We start from the raw sequence: 17,773 nt of genomic DNA on the forward strand, positions 1-17,773 counted from the left end.
CCCTCCATTATGGGACCCAGTAAGTAAAGAATAGGATTAGCACATGCCTACAGTCAATCATAGTGAAAGATGTAGAGAAATAGACCACGCAAAAGAAATTGTGTAGCTGCCCAGGCAATATAATGTGTTACTCTACAAAGTAAATGCAGTTTCCAAGCAATAGAGCAAGAATGTATTTGTTAGCAAAAAAAATAAAAAATAAATTAAATGTACATATATACAACTGTGCTCCAGTTTAGAATACTTTTCAATTTAGCTTTTATCAAATATTTAAATGTGCTCTTGATACTTTGTTCTAAAACCATGCTTCAAGCAGAATAGAGCCCATCTATCACTATCGTGGTTGGTAAAACAAGTGATCTATCCAACCAAGTAACTAGAGCTAGAAGAAAGACTCCACCAGTAGGAAGAGCATTGCACAAATGTTAGACCACAGTTGCAGTTAGACCACAGTTCCCAGAAGCAAAGTTTCCGCTTGTGCTTTGACAGAGTGATTACCTCCATGTTATGCATTCTTTTGGCTGGCATGGGTGTTTCTTCCCCTCACCTGGCTGAATAGTTCCACCGCCTTACTAGTGAATGGTAATTGTTTTTGGTGTTTTTGTATTTTTATGTGTGTGTGTGTGTGTGCACCTGGAAGTCATGGCAACTTCTGGTGACCTACCCCTACTGTGAGCCTGGAGGATATTCAAAGAGGTGGCTGGACAAAGCCCGCCCCTGCCTTAGCTCTGGTATCCCAAGGAGGTCTCCCGTTCAAGAACTTGCCAGAATTGACCCTGTGTAGCTTCCGAGATCTGATGAGATTGGACTTGCCTGGGCTATCCAGGTCAGGGTTGCTAGTGGATGGCAAATTGAGCTTCAGTGCCAGCATCTGCGATGCCATTGGAAGGAACAACACAACCAATGAGAAACTACAACAGTTTTTTTATAGCCAACTTGCTGCTATTACTAATCACAAACTGCTGTTTTACATTTTAGCTACCACCTTGAACATATGGCTTAATTACTCCATACTGAAAATAATACAAAATATAATGCTACTTGAATAACTGTCAATGTCAGTTCTGATATCTTTATTGTCCATTTGCACTCAGGACAGGTCTGCATTGTCCCTACCCAGCTGTTCTCCAAATATTAATTGTTATAGCATTTGTTTTGTATTTTGCATACCATGAAATGTTCCTGTCTGGCTCTTATGTGGTTGATGCCCAATAAAATTTTAATATGTTGCAGTAGGAAATAATTAAAATGCGAAATAATCAGTTTTAAGAAGACAACAGTGTTAATAAAAGATCTTTGATAAGACTACTCTTTGTTCTAAATCTGAATCATTATTAATGAAGGCTGAACATTAACAAGTAACACTCTTTGACTGACTAAAATTACACAAAAGAAATCTAAACCTCAAGCATTTAATAGGTATGACTTTTAAGGTTTGAGAACTTGAAAGTTTATCCAGCTAATATCTCTTTTGAACATTTGGGATTGTAAAGGCATTGTACTTTGCATTCAGTTAAAATATTCTTTGCTTTGTGTCTCCAATGCATAAGTAAAATGAAGTACTTTATGGATTTGGGAATGTGCTTTAATTTGAAAGCTGTAGATTACTAAACCCCTTTGATAATGTGCAGAAAAATCTCCACTAGAAGAAAGAAATATAGAAACAAACAAAATAAAAGACTTGTTTGAATTATGGATCCACTGTTTTCAGAAAGGAAAAAGACTGGTTTTTATTCCCTCCTGTTTTGAAACAAAAAACAATTATTTTAGCTAACTGGCAGTTCTAATATATTAAAAGAGCGTATGTATTTGTTAGCAAGCGCTGTGTTCATATTGATTGCTTGCCAGACTATATTTGAAAAAAGAGAAAGAAAGTAAGATTAATTTCAATTACTGTAGGAGAGTCATAGCTAAAACATTTTACTCATATACATTTATTTCATTCATAACAAACTGAGTGATAGTTGCAATCTTCGTTCTAATGTGATGAATTCAACATAAGGAGCATTTTGAGTGTCGCATGTTTGTGGGCTAAATAAAGTGACAGCTTGGCTCTCTAAGATCAAATACATAGTAAAAGAATTCTTACTGGTCAGATAGAAAAGCAAGAATTATAAAAGAGTGATGAGTGAAACAGTGAAATTAATTTGTGCAGCAACTGAAGGCTTGATCTTCTTCCCCCTCATATCTTTGGTATGCCTGACATTTAAGAAGAACCCATAATATTCCTGGCTTTTGGGTTAAAACTGCTTCAAGTGCCATTTTAGTTCACCAAAGGAGCCATAGACTCAGGGCTTTTTTTGAGCAGGAATGTACAGGAACACAGTTCCAGCTGGCTTGGTGTCAGGGGTGTGGCCTAATATGCAAATGAGTTCCTGCTGAGCTGTTTCTACAAAAAAGCCCCATGTGAAACAATGGTGCTATCAGGAGGTGTAATATGCAAATGAGTTCCCGCTGAGCTTTTTTTACAAAACAAGTCCTGCGTAGACTAGGCGGGTGCTTCACCAGCATGTGTACACTGCTAGGGGCCCAATTTAAACAACGCTGAGGAACTGAGTTGGCCATTTGTAACTTTTAAAAATAAATAAATTCAGGGCTGGATTTTCTTTGTCTTTCTAAAACCTTCAGTCCCTTCCTAAAATGTCAGAATTAAACCTAGTTGTATTCATTAGTCAATCTAATAGTTGTTTCCATGGGAGATATGGAGAGATATTACCAATTTTTGTGAACTCACTGCTTCAGTTGAAAATCCCTGTGTCTGACATGGGTTTTTCCTGCATGGGACAAAACTGTAGTTATAGTTTTCCCCCCTAATTTTGTTCATTAAATTCACTAGAATTATTATTGTTAAAATTAATGCCTATTTGTGTGATTATTTTAAAAAAAAAATGATGTAAAAATGCTGGTAAAAGAAAATAAGAAAAATCATAAAATAAAATAGGCAAACTGAAAACCCCTCTCAAAATGACAATATCCAAAAGCAAAAGAGACCAAAAGAGTATATTTGTACATTCCTAGGGATGTGTATCTCTTGAAAAGAGAATGCTAGGAAAAGCTGAAGGTAGTAGGAAAGGAAGACCCAACATGAGATGAACTGGATCAATAAAGGAAGTCATTGCCTTTGGTTTGTGAGACCTGAGCAAGGCTGTTAATGATAGGGTGTTTTGGTCATTAATGCATAGGATCATCATGAGTTGGAAGTATTTGTCAACTTCCAGCACAAACAGGGACATGTCTTTGTTGAGAAGATGGAGGGACAGTAGTGATATGCAGCAGATATGTATCCAATAATGACATTGTCCTGCCAAAACCATTTGTTAATATTCCAGGCCAACAGGATCAGGGTTTCCAACTTTCACCTATAACACTGGTAGCTTTGGGAAGGCTTTCTAAGCATGGTTCTGTTTGTTTGAGTTATTTCATTATTTGGAGTTGTACCTTCTTGGCAGCTGGGAACAAAGTTTCCATTGCAGCCACTATCAAGCCAGCACTCAGAGCAGCATGTGTGGATGGAGAGAGGTAAAAGCTCAGGCTCCCCCCACTTTAAATAGGAAGTTTGCCCACTTTGCAAATGGGAAGAGAAGCAGAGGCTAGCTGCACTACATCACTCATTCCTACAGTAGACAAGAATGGCAATACACAGGGCTTTTTTTGTAGCAGGAACCCCTTTGCTTATTAGGTCACGCACCCCTGCTTTCTTCTCCTTTGCCTGCTGCGTTTGGTCACCATTTTTGTGTTTCCCCCTGTGATGCAGTCAAACCAAGCATCCTCTTGCTATTTCCCTCTTCCCCCCTCCTTTTTCCCTAAGGGAGGAGGATGGAGGAGGAGCCTCAGCCAATGGATGGGCTTCGCTTTGTAGCTCTGCTTTGTGATTGATATAGGCTTAATCTCTTAATCAAACTGCAGAACTACAGAGCCAAGCCCTGCCAATGGTTGAGGCTTCTCCTCCCTCCTCCTCTCTTGGGGAAAAAGGGAGGGAGGAAGAGTAAAAGAGCAGAGGCTGCTTTGCTCAGCTGCTTCAATCTCACTGGAGAAATGCAAAAAACACTCCTAAGATCTTTAACAGTTTTATTCAAGGTATAAGCTTTTTGCCTTGCTATTATCTCTCTGTTGTTAAGCTCATTTTGCCAAGGCTCTCCTGGGTGCAACTGGGTTCCCTTCTACTTTTCACTGCAATCATGCCCTGATCCAGTCTTTCTCAATAGGAAAACAATGGAAACAGTTTAGATGAGGAATAGTCACAATCCACAGTGAGGTGGATTAGGCTGAGAGTGTGTGTCCAGCACATTTCCTGTGCAGACTGCAGATTTTGAACCCAGGCTTTCCAGATAGTAGGCTGACAGTGACCGCTATACTGGCTGTCTCTCTATTATTGCACTGCCTCATAGGAGTTGCAGTTATTTTTCTGGGGAAGATTATAGTTTTATAGATAAACACATAGCCCTCAGTCTATGGTACCTTCACATGTTCTTGGCCAGTACACAAAGCACTTATGTACAAAAGCTCACAGTGCCCAGCCATTTCATGTTTTCCCCTGGGTCCTAGGGCACAGAGCATTGACCATGAGATTTCTATTGTGAAGATCAATAAATCAAAAGTAAACTTGTAATTTACAAATACACACCTTAACAGCATAGTCAAGATTGCTACAGCACAGACATTGTCTCCAGATTTTGATGCAATAATTTAGTACAAGAGGAGTGAGTTACCAGAAACTGTTAAAATATTGCAAACACAGTAATGTTACAAGCATGTTTTATTTTACATCTTAAATTGTGTTTGTCTGTGCCCTATAAGGTTTATATTTCCGCTACCTGGCATTACATTTTATGACACATGTGGCCTGGCCCAGCAAGGTCTCATTTATGTCAAACCTGGTTCTCATGAGTTTGACACCCCTGACCTAGAGTGTCTGGGATTATGGACCCCTGGAGGTTTTTATTAGCATGAACCATTCACTTCCATGCCGCATTGGGCCATCATGGCAGGCTTGATTCTCTTTGAACAAAGGATGATCTGGTTTGGACTGGACCATCTATTAGTCATGGAAGTTCAGAGCCATTACTAGTTGCTTAATGGTGGGGAGACTATATTCTATACACCTGTGATTGGTAACAGTAGTCTCTGACATCAGTTTTATGTGGGATTGGAGAAATCAGTTTGTCACTCTTAGAAAAGAAGCTGTCTTAGATCCAATTCCATTTACCATAAATATGTGGACATTTGGGATTTTCACAGGTCTTCACTTTTCAGTCTCCAGTGATAACTGTATCCATAGGCGATTGGGTGGGAATTAATGACCCTTTCAACTTCTTGTTAGTGAAAAAAACTCTGTGCATGCTCTGAGGAATCTGCTACAGCTTAGCTAATTTGCATTTAGCATAGTTAGTTCAATGGTATCACTTTTCATTTGAACCTCTCTGGGATTTTTTTGCATGGCTTTCCTTGGATTGTGTTTTTGCATTTTTCGCACCTACCCTCCTTTTCCTTTTTTCTCCCCTCTTTTATAATAAAGCTTTAAATAAAATAAATACTTTTTTGCTTTGTCTAGTACAATTTATTTCTCTACGATATTTCTCTTATTCCCCACTTGTTCAAGGGCATGGGTACTACCAGGTTTGTCATATAGTATTTTTCAGGGTTTCTGCCCTGTCCCTTTGTTATTGTTCTAGAAGAATCTGGAAGAATACCTTATCAGTGAGGTCAGTGTAGATGTTTTCAGGAGGTACTGGGTAGTAGTGGCAGGTTACCAGAGTATATTCCAGGGATCCCTTGGATCTAAGGGAGTTTCCAGAACAGAAAGGCACCATTTTTCTTTTCCCACAGTGAAAGTGCTGCTGACATGTTCAGCATCATGTTCTGGGCTATCACTCAATTTTCCTAGGTACAAGGCTGTCTTAATGCAGTGCCTGATGGGCACTTGCCCATGGCCCCATGAGCATAGGGGCCCCATACTAATCTGTGTATGAATCAGTATGATGCAGTACTACTAACCAGGTATTGATAGTTTGTGAATATATGAATGGATAAGCTTTTTATTTGTTTTTCAAGCCTCGTGTATTGTTCAAATGTTTATCATGTTGATCAGTTGTTGGTGCACAGCATGTTTTTAATGTTTCAACACCGATTTTGTTGGAAGTGCCAATAAAATAAATATATATTTAATTTTATTTACCATGTACATTTTTATTCCTGTGAGTAGTTGTTGTAGGGGCCCAGTACACTGCTTTGCCCGGGGCCCATAATGCTGTTAAGGCAGCCCTGCCTAGGTATGAAAACATTAATGCAAATGGCAGAACAAAACAAACATATAATAGTTGGCAGTTTCCCCATTGTGGTATGAAACAATTATTCTGAAAGATTGGAGTGGAGTTCCCTACTTGTAAGGCCCCAATTACCTCAGCCTGGAGATGCAGTATACAGAAATAAAGGGAATGAATTTGTCAGACATTGGAGAGCATTACTGTGTCATTATGCTGAATGTATTCTGTAACTTGTTCCTTGACATGACTAACTCCATTTTGAACTCCTGTTACTAACTATGAAGCAGAAGACCTTGCATATCAAACAGTCTTAGAAATGTTACTAACCCATGCTGTGAATTCCTCTGCATAACACTAACAAAGCAATAGCTCTTTGAAGATAGCGAGCCTCAAGGAGAGCCAGCAGGGCTCCTCCGTGAGAAAGGGAGCTGCAAGCGATAAGAAGTAGGGAGAGTGTTACTGTAGCATTAGAGTGTGAGAATGTAGGGTTGTTTGGAAATGCTTTGAGGTAAGGCCTTAAAACCCATGTATGTTTCAATACTTGCTATCAGTTCCAATAACTGCCTATTCAGAACTTTGAGATATCAAATAAACGCTACTACTTTGCAACAAATGATGGTCCGTTTACTTTGAGCTCCAACGTCTGACAGAATTGGGCACAGGAAAAAAAATGTGTCGGTGTGCATATGTGAAGGTGTTATGAAGAAAATAAGAAGTTCAAAGTCAATGCCACCTACAGACAGGTGTTAAAAAGGCAGGTAGCATTAGTAAAATAAAAAGAAGTATACTGAAAAGCAATGTTCCCTCTAAGCTATGGAGTCTTGTGAGCAAAACTTCTACTTTGTGAGCTACTAGCATTAAAGCTGTAAGCGACTGGCATTAAAGTTGTGAGCTACTGAATAAAGTAGTTTGCTCTGAAGCCATTTTTCCTGAGCTGAGACAAAAATGTGTGAACTGGAAGCTAAAAAATTGTGAGCTAGCTCACACTAACTCAGTTTAAAAGGAACACTGCTGAAAAGATGTTTCTAGGGGATGGTGGTGGCAGAAGATCTAACTGGGATGAAGCCAGAAGTTCCTGGAATTTTACCAGGAAAGGTGCACCTGAAAGAACTGTATGGTGAAGGGGATTCATTTTAAAGTGTAGTAAAAGTGATTTGCACACACACTTGTTGAATTACGAGGCAGTTATTTTCATGGAATGTATTTATCTGTTCTACTTATCACATTTTAATCCCATCCTTCCACTGTGATGCTTGAGGTAACATACATCATTCTCACCACCTCCTCTTTGCTCCTAATAATCCTGTCAGGTGGGTTAGGATAACTGAGAGAGTTACTGTCCCATAGTCACAGACTGAGCTTTATGGTTGTGTGGGCACTTGAACCTTACTCCCCCCCCCCACAGTCCTCGTCTGACAATCACAAAACCTTATTGGCACTGTAAACCACTGTTTCTTCAGATTTAGAGAGATAGCTGTGAAGGAATCACCATGTGAAATGGGGATTTAAATTTGGATTTAATGAAATTTAATAATAGTAGAGAAACTGCCCTTAATTTTGAAATATGGACAAATTATTTCCTCAGTGGGGGATGCTTCATAATAATTGTCAAGAAGCTATTGTAAATCCCACAGATTTTTCTGGGTGTTTCTGAAAAGGGTGGACAAGGTGGCTTCATATCCATGAGGATTTCTGGAGAGGTGCAAAAATCTTTTGGAAAATTTCATGATCATTAATACATTTGTTTTACATATACACTATTGTGAGAAAGGTTCCTTCCCACCTGCCTACCACTGCGATGAATTATGTACCAATGGTCTTGCTGCTGCCCAGGACTGAGGTGGTTGCTAGCCAGTGGGCAGGGAGGTAAACAGGAATACAGAATCTCTCCCCCCCATGCCACTTGGACACTTTTTCCCTCATTACATCCAAAGGTGCTGTGACTCAGAGCACCCGGGGGAATACATTTCTCAGTGTGGCTGACATAAAACAATTCCTGAGAATTATATTCCCCTAGATAACATGGCATCTTGGTGTATCAGAAATGGTGTAGGAAATGGAGTAAAGATTTGCTTTCACTACCTATTTGACTAAGTGTTGGTATCTCAGTAAGATTAGCCAGCAACAGCAACCTCCAGACTAGTGTCATCAGGCTGTGTCGTCACGTTCAGGAGTGGAGAGTGGAGAGTTAACAGGGCTGCAGCATCCTGTGTGTCACTATATGACTTCTGGGGAAAACACAGAAGGGGTGTTGGGTACCTCTAGAAATTGCCAAAAACTCTATGGTAAAACCATAGTTTCTGATCATTCCCAGAGCTACCCTATGTCCCTTCCATGTTTTCCCTGAAAGTGACATAGCAGCACAGAGGATGCCAATGTAAATAATTATTCTGCTGCCACTTGGAGTAGCTGTGAGCAAGGGCAGTTTCCTACAGGAAGCCTCCTGCTATGGCAGCATTCCTCCAAACAGCACAATAAGTGCTGTGGTAGTGAGAGGCAACACATCATCTCCCCTTGTTTTCATATTTTCATTTGAGTGTCAGACTAGGATTTGGGAGACCTGGGTTTGAAACTCTGCTTTGCCATGGAAGCTTGCTGGGTGATTTTGGGTCAGTTACACACTCTCAGCCAGGCCTCGGATTCAGCAGGAGCCCACAGAAGCGCAGCTAAACCTTTCTGAGGGTTCCCCCTCCTCCTTCCCACTTTGCCCAATGAATAGTAGGTGTGGCTGCATAATCCCTGGATGAGCTCCACCACCTATTTTTCTACAAAATGACCCCTGCTTTTGAAGCAGAGAAATAACGAGCTCCGCACTCTTACTGTGTTGAAAATGAGTTTACTTTGGCACCAAAGCAGAACTTAGCCAGCCATAAGCCTCCAAACTGACTAAGTTAAAATTATTTTCATTCAGACCATTTTTATTCACATCCCAAACAAGCAGGCAGGCTTCCCAAGCTTATCTAACTCAACATTCTCCACCCTCCTTGCTCTCCTTCCACCTTCTGTCTCCATGCGTTATCAGCTCTTGCAAGAAGCTTCTCTGAGGCCTCTTTGTTATCTACTTTACAATCTTGAATCCACACCCACTTGAGGCCGTGTGCTTCTAACATTGCATCAGACACTCTCTTTTGAAGGCAAAAACAGATTTTCATTTATTATTATAGGGGTATTTATTAATTATTCAGGGGTCCCCCTTCACTCTCAGCTTAATCTACTTCATAGAGTTGTTGTGAAGATAAAATGGAGGAAAGAAGAATTATATAAGCCGCTTTAGATCTCCACTGGGAATAATAGCAAGGTATTAAATAAATAAATAAATAAATAAATAAATAAATAAATAAATAAATAAAGAGACTTCTCAGTGGTGGTTTCAAACATTTGGAATGCCTTCCTTCTTGAGGCTTGCCTGGTACCTACTGTATATTATTCTCCTTTTAGGTGCCAAAACATTTCTTTTACTGGACTTTTAATTGGGGGGATACAAAATTGCAGCTGTTTTTTATGGTCTGCTCCTACCTGACAACCATTTTTTAAAATACCATTTATAGCCGTTGAATGTTGTTTTATGCTGTTTCAATGCTCCTGGTTTGTTTTAATATTTTATATTTTAATGGCTTGTTATTCATGATTCTTATGTAAATCTTTTTAGTGAATGTATGGGATTTAAAACCAGTGAGCTACCTTAAGGGGGAGAAGCAGCACATAAATATTTTAAATAAATAAATCCGGGGAAGTGTGGCTCAGTGGTAGATCATCTGCTTGGCGTGCAGAAAGATCACAAGTTCAATCCCTGGCATGTCCAGTTGAAAGTACCAGGTGGTAGGTGACATGAAAGACCTCAGCCTGAGACTGCGGAGAGATACTGCCAGTCTGAGAAGACAATATTGACTTTTTATTTTAAATTTTTAATTGAGATACAGAAAGAAAGAAAAAAACAGGAAATAGGGAAAAAGTAAAAACATATATTAAGTAATCTTTGTTATAATTACCCAAATACACAATATATGGGCAGTTTTACAGATGCTAAGGATATTTCTTAATCCATGTATAAATATGTTAAAAGAATATATTTATTTATTTATTTATTTATCTGGGATTTATATCCCGCCCTTCCCATCGAGTGGCTCAGGGCGGCTTACAACATATATAAAACTAACATAAAAGTATAAAATTACACTTTAAATTAACAATTCACAATATATAATTAAAATAAAACATTTGTTATAATATGGGAAATAGTTTAACAAATACATGCCATAACATGATATATTAGCATATTAACATGAGGGTATTTCATGATCTTGAAGATAGATAGATAGATAGATAGATAGATAGATAGATAGATAGATAGATAGATAGATAGATAGATGATAGATAGATAGATAGACAGATAGATAGATAGATAGATAGATAGATAGATAGATAGATAGATAGATATGTATAACATAATATAGCATGATTGTTTAAAGGTCATACAGCTGTCTATTAGAGCCTTTATCTGTATTCTATAATAAAGACAATAGCGACTTTGATGGACCAAGGGTATAAAGCAGCTTCATGTGTTCAAATTATCTCTTTAGTTTTCATTATTATTAGCCTCCTGAATATGAATATGAAAAACTGTTTAGATAAGGGTGTTCGGTTTATAAACTGTTGTTGTTGTTTGGCAGGAAATAGGATTTCTCCCAGTTCTTTATCAGTATGATACAACTTGCCTTCATTAAGCTCTCCAAAATATCTACTTAATAAAGAGGCAACTAAACCATCTTTAGACCCGGCCCAATTGGCACATTATAGGCTGGTCTCAAATTTGCCTTTTCTAGGCAAACTTATCAAGAGGGCAGTGGCGAGGCAGCTACAGACTTTCCTGGAGGACGCTTCCATCCTTGACCCACTCCAGTCCGGCTTCCGCCCAGGTCATGGGACGGAGACGGTGTTGGTTGCCCTAGTGGATGACCTTCAACGGCACCTGGATCGGGGTGGCTCGGCAGTGCTGATGTTGTTGGACCTATCGGCGGCGTTCGATACGGTCGACCATCGGTTACTGACTTGCCGCCTCGCCGACGCGGGGATTCAGGGGCTAGCCTTGCAGTGGCTTTCCTCTTTCCTTGAAGGTCGGGGACAAAGGGTCGCGATTGGGGGGGAGCTATCCCGGAGGCACACACTTAATTGTGGAGTGCCCCAGGGAGCGGTTCTCTCCCCGATGTTATTTAACATCTATATGCGACCTCTTGCCCAGATTGCCCCGAAGGTATGGGCTGGGGTGTCACCAGTATGCTGATGACACCCAGCTCTATCTACTTATGGACGACCGACCTGTCTCCGCCCCAGAAAATCTAGATCGGGCATTGCAGGCCGTGGCTGAGTGGCTCAGACGGAGTGGACTGAGACTGAATCCTGCGAAGACAGAGGTCCTCTGTTTGGGCCGTCGTGGACCGGGGGGGGGGAAATCCCCCTGCCGACTTTTGACGGTGCACCGCTGACGGCGGCGGACAGGGTCAAGAGCCTGGGGGTGCTGTTGGAGCCGTCCCTAAAGATGGAGGCTCAGATAGCAACCACTGCCAAGTCCGCGTTCTTTCATCTTAGACGGGCAAGGCAGTTGGCCCCCTTCCTGGACCGCGACGACCTAGCAACAGTGATCCATGCTACGGTCACCTCGAGATTGGATTACTGCAATGCCCTCTACATGGGGCTGCCCCTGTGCCGGACCCGGAAATTGCAGCTGGTGCAGAACGCCGCGGCCCGGCTGTTATTGGGCCTCCCAAGGTGGGGGCACATCCGGCCGGGCCTTCGGGCTCTGCACTGGCTTCCAATAACATACCGAGTCTGGTACAAGGTGCTGGTCATTACCTTTAAAGCCCTATATGGCCTGGGACCTGCCTACCTGAAGGACCGTCTCTCCCCACACGTTCCCCAGAGAGTACTGAGGTCTGGGACTCAAAACCTTCTCACCATCCCCGGGCCCAAGGAAGTCCGTCTCAAGACAACCAGAGACAGGGCCTTTTCTACAATGGCCCCCACATGGTGGAACCAGCTGCCGGAAGAGGTGAGGGCCCTGCGGGATCTTACTCAGTTCCGCAGGGCCTGTAAGACAACCCTCTTCCGGTTAGCTTATGCCGACTAGATAAATGTAGCTTATCAGATTTTAGTGAAATATACTGGATAGTTTTAATGTTAAGATTTTAATGTTTTTAGGTTTTTTAAATGTTTTGACTTTTAAATGTATTAACTTTGTACCTTGTTTTATTGTTTTGTCGTTGTTGTGAGCCGCCCTGAGCCACTCTGTGGGAAGGGCTGGATATAAATTATAGAATAAATAAATAAATAAATAAAATAAACTGAAGCAAAAACAATTGACAATGGACTGTACCAATATCATTATTGGTACCATTAAATCTTCCTCTTCCTGCCCCCTGTTTTAGTCTGGGGGTCAGCTTGTCTCTTTGTTCTGCATTAGGCCAGTAAGCCAGTCTCCAGCCATCACAAAACAAAAGCCAGATATCAGGCAGAGGAAACAAGGCTTATTCAGTTACACTTGCTGGCATAGAATCAGTCCCAGAGAGATGCCTTACCTTGCCCAGTCAGTGTTTCTTAGACCATTAATCAAGGACCCCCCTCAGTAAGTAATCAATGTGTCTTTAGCCAAAAACAGGACCTGGAACATTTGCTTTTCCATCACCTAAAACCAAGTTCTGTGTCCATATATGGACACATTTTTATTTCATTTCTTCCATAGACTATTATTTATTTAGAATATTTCTACGCCATCTCTACAGAGTCCTTCTCGAAGAGACTTACAAATGAAAACCATAGTCCAAACAAAGAAAGTCATTAAAAACAACCCATTAGACATAAGCAGATAAAAACTACCCATAAAGTACAGCAGACTATTAAAAATCTGATGAGATAATCCCTAATTAAAAGCCTGGGTTTTTAAAAAGGTATGTTTTAACTAAGGATCTAAAAAGAAAGTAAATATGGGTGAGCCTGAAGGGGAAGGGTGTACTAAAAATGAGGTGCTATCACAGAAAATGCCCTGTCACAAGTTATCACCTATCTTACCTCTGAAAGCAGGGGCCCAGAGAGCAGGGCTTGAGAGGTAGATCTTAACTGGCAGGCTGGATAGTATGGGAGGAGACAGTCCTTCAGGTACCAGCACTTGAACTGTGCCTGGAAACAAGAAGTACAATTTGAACTATGCTTCACAGATCCTCTTCAGTAAGGATGCTATGATTGTTCCAAACACACTCCTCTCCCCAAATGAATCCTCACTTCCTTACTTTATAGATAGATCCTAGTAGCCAGCTGTGTTGGTTTGAAGCAATAGAACAAAGCAGTAGACAAGTGCACCTTTAAGACCAACTAAATTTTATTCAGAATGTAAGCTTTCGTATGCTCTTAAGCAGACTTCCTCAGACAAAATGGGAATGGGAGCAGCAATTCTTAAAATAAGTGGGCAGTGTAGAATCATGGGAATGTTTTTAGCAGACTAAAAGAATTGCAAGTAGGGATCTGTGTTTGTTAGTGTTAGGACAAAGCAGGGCTGAAAAAACACTGGAGGGTGATAAAAAGCAGACTGCTGTTGTAGGTGCGAAGTGCCATAAATCTAGGTAACATTCTGGCTTTGTTAGTTTAAATAGAGGGCGTGGTTTCTCAAGAGATTATAACATCCATTATAGTTTGCCATTAGAAAAAAAAGGAAGACATTAAAATACAGTGGAGGATGGGTTGGTATATGCAATAAGACAAACAGCCAATACCCCCCATTTGAGTATGCCAATACAAAAAAACAAAACAAAAAAACCAAATATTCTGATACACTGTTCTAAAAGAAATAATATAACCAGATGGAGTCAAGAAACAGATTAACAAAGCCAGAATGATTCCCAGAGAAAACCTGTTACAAGACAGACCCCGAAGAGACAATAACAAAACACCACTAGTGGTCACACACACAACTCTCAACTGAAAATGTTCAACGTATCAATAACTTGCAACCTCTATTGGACAAGTACTGGGGGGGGGGGGTAAACTTTTCCTTGCACACAGACAGCCCCCCAATCTAAAACAACTCCTCACCCACACCACAATACAACATCACATCTGAGCAGGAACACCGGGATCAGAGCTTACAATAAACGCAAGTGCCAACTTTGCTGCCACATACACCAGGACAACAATCACTGGGCCTTACAACATTAACTATACCATCTCAGGCTCATTCACTTGTTCATCTTCCAACATTATATATGCCATTAAATTCCAACAATGCCCTTCAGTTCTCTACATAGGGCAAACAGGACAAACCCTACGCCAAAGGATAAATGGACACAAATCTGACATCAGGAATTACAGAACTGAGAAACCTGTTGGAGAACACTTTAACCTTCCTGAGCATTCAGTGGGTGACCTCAAAGTAGCTGTTTTATTGCAAAAGATCTTCAGGAACAGAATGGAGAGAGAAATTGATGAATTACAAATTATCACGAAACTTGGAACAAGCACCTCCCCAGGACTGAACAGGGATATTGGTTTTTTATCTCATTAAACCAACTCTCACTGAGTATAGCTGTGCATCCACAGTGTTCCAATTTCTCTTTTAGAACAGTGTATCAGAATAAAGGGTTTTTTTGTGTTGACATGCTCAAATGAGGGATGTGGGCTGTTTGTCTCATTACATATACTAACCCACCTTCCGCTATGCTTTAATGCACCCTGTTTTTCTAATGGCTAACTTATATTATTTCTCTTTTAGAACAGTGTATCAGAATATTTGTTTTGTTTTTTTAATTGACATAATCAAATGGGGGATATTGGCTGTTTGTCATGCACCCGCTGCATAGCTGAGAGAATTCTTGAGGCATCCATAGTGCTCCTTTTTGAATTGTTGTGGAATCTTTAAATTTAGGATAGCATTGTGAAAAGAACTCAAAGGAGAATGTATTGATGAATTACTTATTATTTGTTATATTTTTTCATCCTAAGAAAAGGTCAAGGCAGTTTATATCATCATCTCCAAAATTTGTTTCCAAAACCATTTTATGAATTGATTAAGTTAAAAGACATTGACGAGCCTAAGGCTACTCAACATATTGCATGGCACATGGAGGAGTTACATTCATTATGGATTAAGCAGGGGGTGGGGGGAGATGGAATCTCTATGGAGAGTTCCACCCCATAAGATATAAGACAACATCACTTGCCCTTTGTCAATTTGAGAAATCAATTATACTGTATGTGGCAGAATGTGCAGGCCCTATTTCACCCTACCCTCCCAGAAAGTTTTCTCAACACCTGGAGGATCTTTTCTTTTACTCTCAGGGTAGCCCACCACCACCATCTGACTCTTTGTATGGAATTACCCACTGGAAGGGATAGGAGTCCCAGCTTCCCTTTCAAGTTCTGAGGTCTTGCCTCTGTGTCTCCTGCTGCCCAGCATCTAGTCACCATGGGGACATTTTACTGCCTTGTGCAACCCTGAATAAATAGCCATTTTCCAACTGCTTCCCTCTCCCCGGCACTTCTTTTAAAGTAGTCTGTTGGTGCAGGTCTATGTGATACAGAGAACCACTCCTAGCATCCAAAGTTATGAAGTATTTATTACAGAGAAAATGTTTGCAAGCAGGGATCGTTTTGTAACAAAAAAAAGACATTCCAGAACTTATTAGTATTATTTGTTTGTTTGTTTGTTTGTTCGTTCATTTATTTATTTATTTATGTTTATTTCTAGTCCACCCTATCCCGCGAGCGGGCTCAGAGCAGATCGCAACAGACATAAACAGTAAGAATAAGCAATAAAACTAGAAGTAAATCAATAATTTAAACAATAAAAGAATAAAAACAATAAAATTACTCCATTTCAAGTGGAAGACAACTAATCAAGCCATAGTACAAACAGAGCTGGAACCAATAGACAATGGCCCGGTAAACGATGGAATGCTGCAACAAGGAGGCAAGACTCGATGTACTATGGGCTGCCTCACCCAAAGGCCTGGTAGAACAGCTCAATTTACAGACCCTATGAAAAGGTAGTAAACCATGTAGGGCCCTAATCTCTAACAGAAGCAGAGCCAGGGCAGAAAAAGCCCTAGCTCTAGTCGACACAAGATGGATGTCCTTCGAGCCGGGGAAAACCAGCAGATGGTGATTAGCTGAAAGTAAAGGGCAAATATGGGAAGAGGTGGTCCCTCAGATATGTCAGTACCAGGCCGCACAAAGCTTTAAATGTCAGTACCAAAACCTTGAAGCGAATCCGGTATTCAATGCAAATGAGTCATGCTGGCAGTGCAGCAGAGCTGGCAAAACAGCCCAGCAGGCTGTTCTAAAGACTTTACAGGCTGTGCTACAGTCCAGCAGAGCCCGCACTGAGCCCATAGAGAGAGGTCTCCCCAATCTTGCTTCATTTACCAAACCATAGGATAGAAAGGTAACATAGGGCCATGGCTGCAGCACGACCCCAGAGAAGGGGTTAAAAGTTTAAAATCCCTTCTCTAGCATCATGCCTGCAGCCCGATCTCTCCATTCTATCCTATGGGCCCAAATTTGGCTTAGAGCTTCAAGAGCACCGCTCCACAGAGCTCCAGTCCCCACGGAGGACTTCTCACTAGTGTATTCTTATTGAAAAACTTTGCTGGGTGACTGGTTCAAACCCCCACCACATTTTGACCTTTGCAGAGTGGCTTTTAAAAGCCCAACTTAAAGGCACTACATTAGCTGTGTTCTAGGGCTATTATTCCCTTCTTAGTCTCGCTAGCCTGATCTCATCAGATTTCTGAAGCTAAGCAGGGTCAGCCCTGGCTGGTATTTGGATTGGAGACATACAAGGAATATGAGAGCCATGACATGGAGGTAGGCAATGTCAAACCACCTCTGAATGTCTCTTGCTTTGAAAATCCCACAGGGTCACCACGTCAGCCATGACTTGATGGCACTTTCCACCACCACCACAAAATGGAGCTAGATTCCCTACACCTTAGAGATGGAACACTTTCCCCAGAGAATCTGGGAAGTAGATCCTTGTCTATTTATTATTCATTCATTTAGTGAGAACTCCTAAGCAGAACTAGTTGTCTATGCAGTGGGGCTTACTCCTAGGAAAGTGTTCTGAGAATGGCACTGTTGCTCACTCCAAGAAGTTTAGAGACTCTGGGGTGGGGGAGGGGAGTTGTGAAATGTGAGGTTCCTGCAAGTGCAGACTAACTGTTAGCAGGGGTCCTTTTGTAGAAAAAGAGGTGCCAGAACTCATTAGCACAACTCATTTACATAACTCATTTGCATATGCCACACACTCCTGATATCACTGGTAGGTATACTACATTATATCAGCTCAACATCTACCTTAAAATGCTTCTTGAATCATAATTGTCATAATAAAACCTTATTCCTATCATACTTTGAAAATTACTTTCTCCTATGTGGCCACAGTCGCATGATGAAGATTTCCATTTCTCTGCTTTATATGTTTTGGTTATTTTTTCCATTTGTGGAGGGGAACAATATTGTCAGATCTT

This window comes from Heteronotia binoei, chromosome 5 (assembly GCF_032191835.1).
Source record: "Heteronotia binoei isolate CCM8104 ecotype False Entrance Well chromosome 5, APGP_CSIRO_Hbin_v1, whole genome shotgun sequence".
Classification (NCBI taxonomy): Eukaryota; Metazoa; Chordata; class Lepidosauria; order Squamata; family Gekkonidae; genus Heteronotia; species Heteronotia binoei.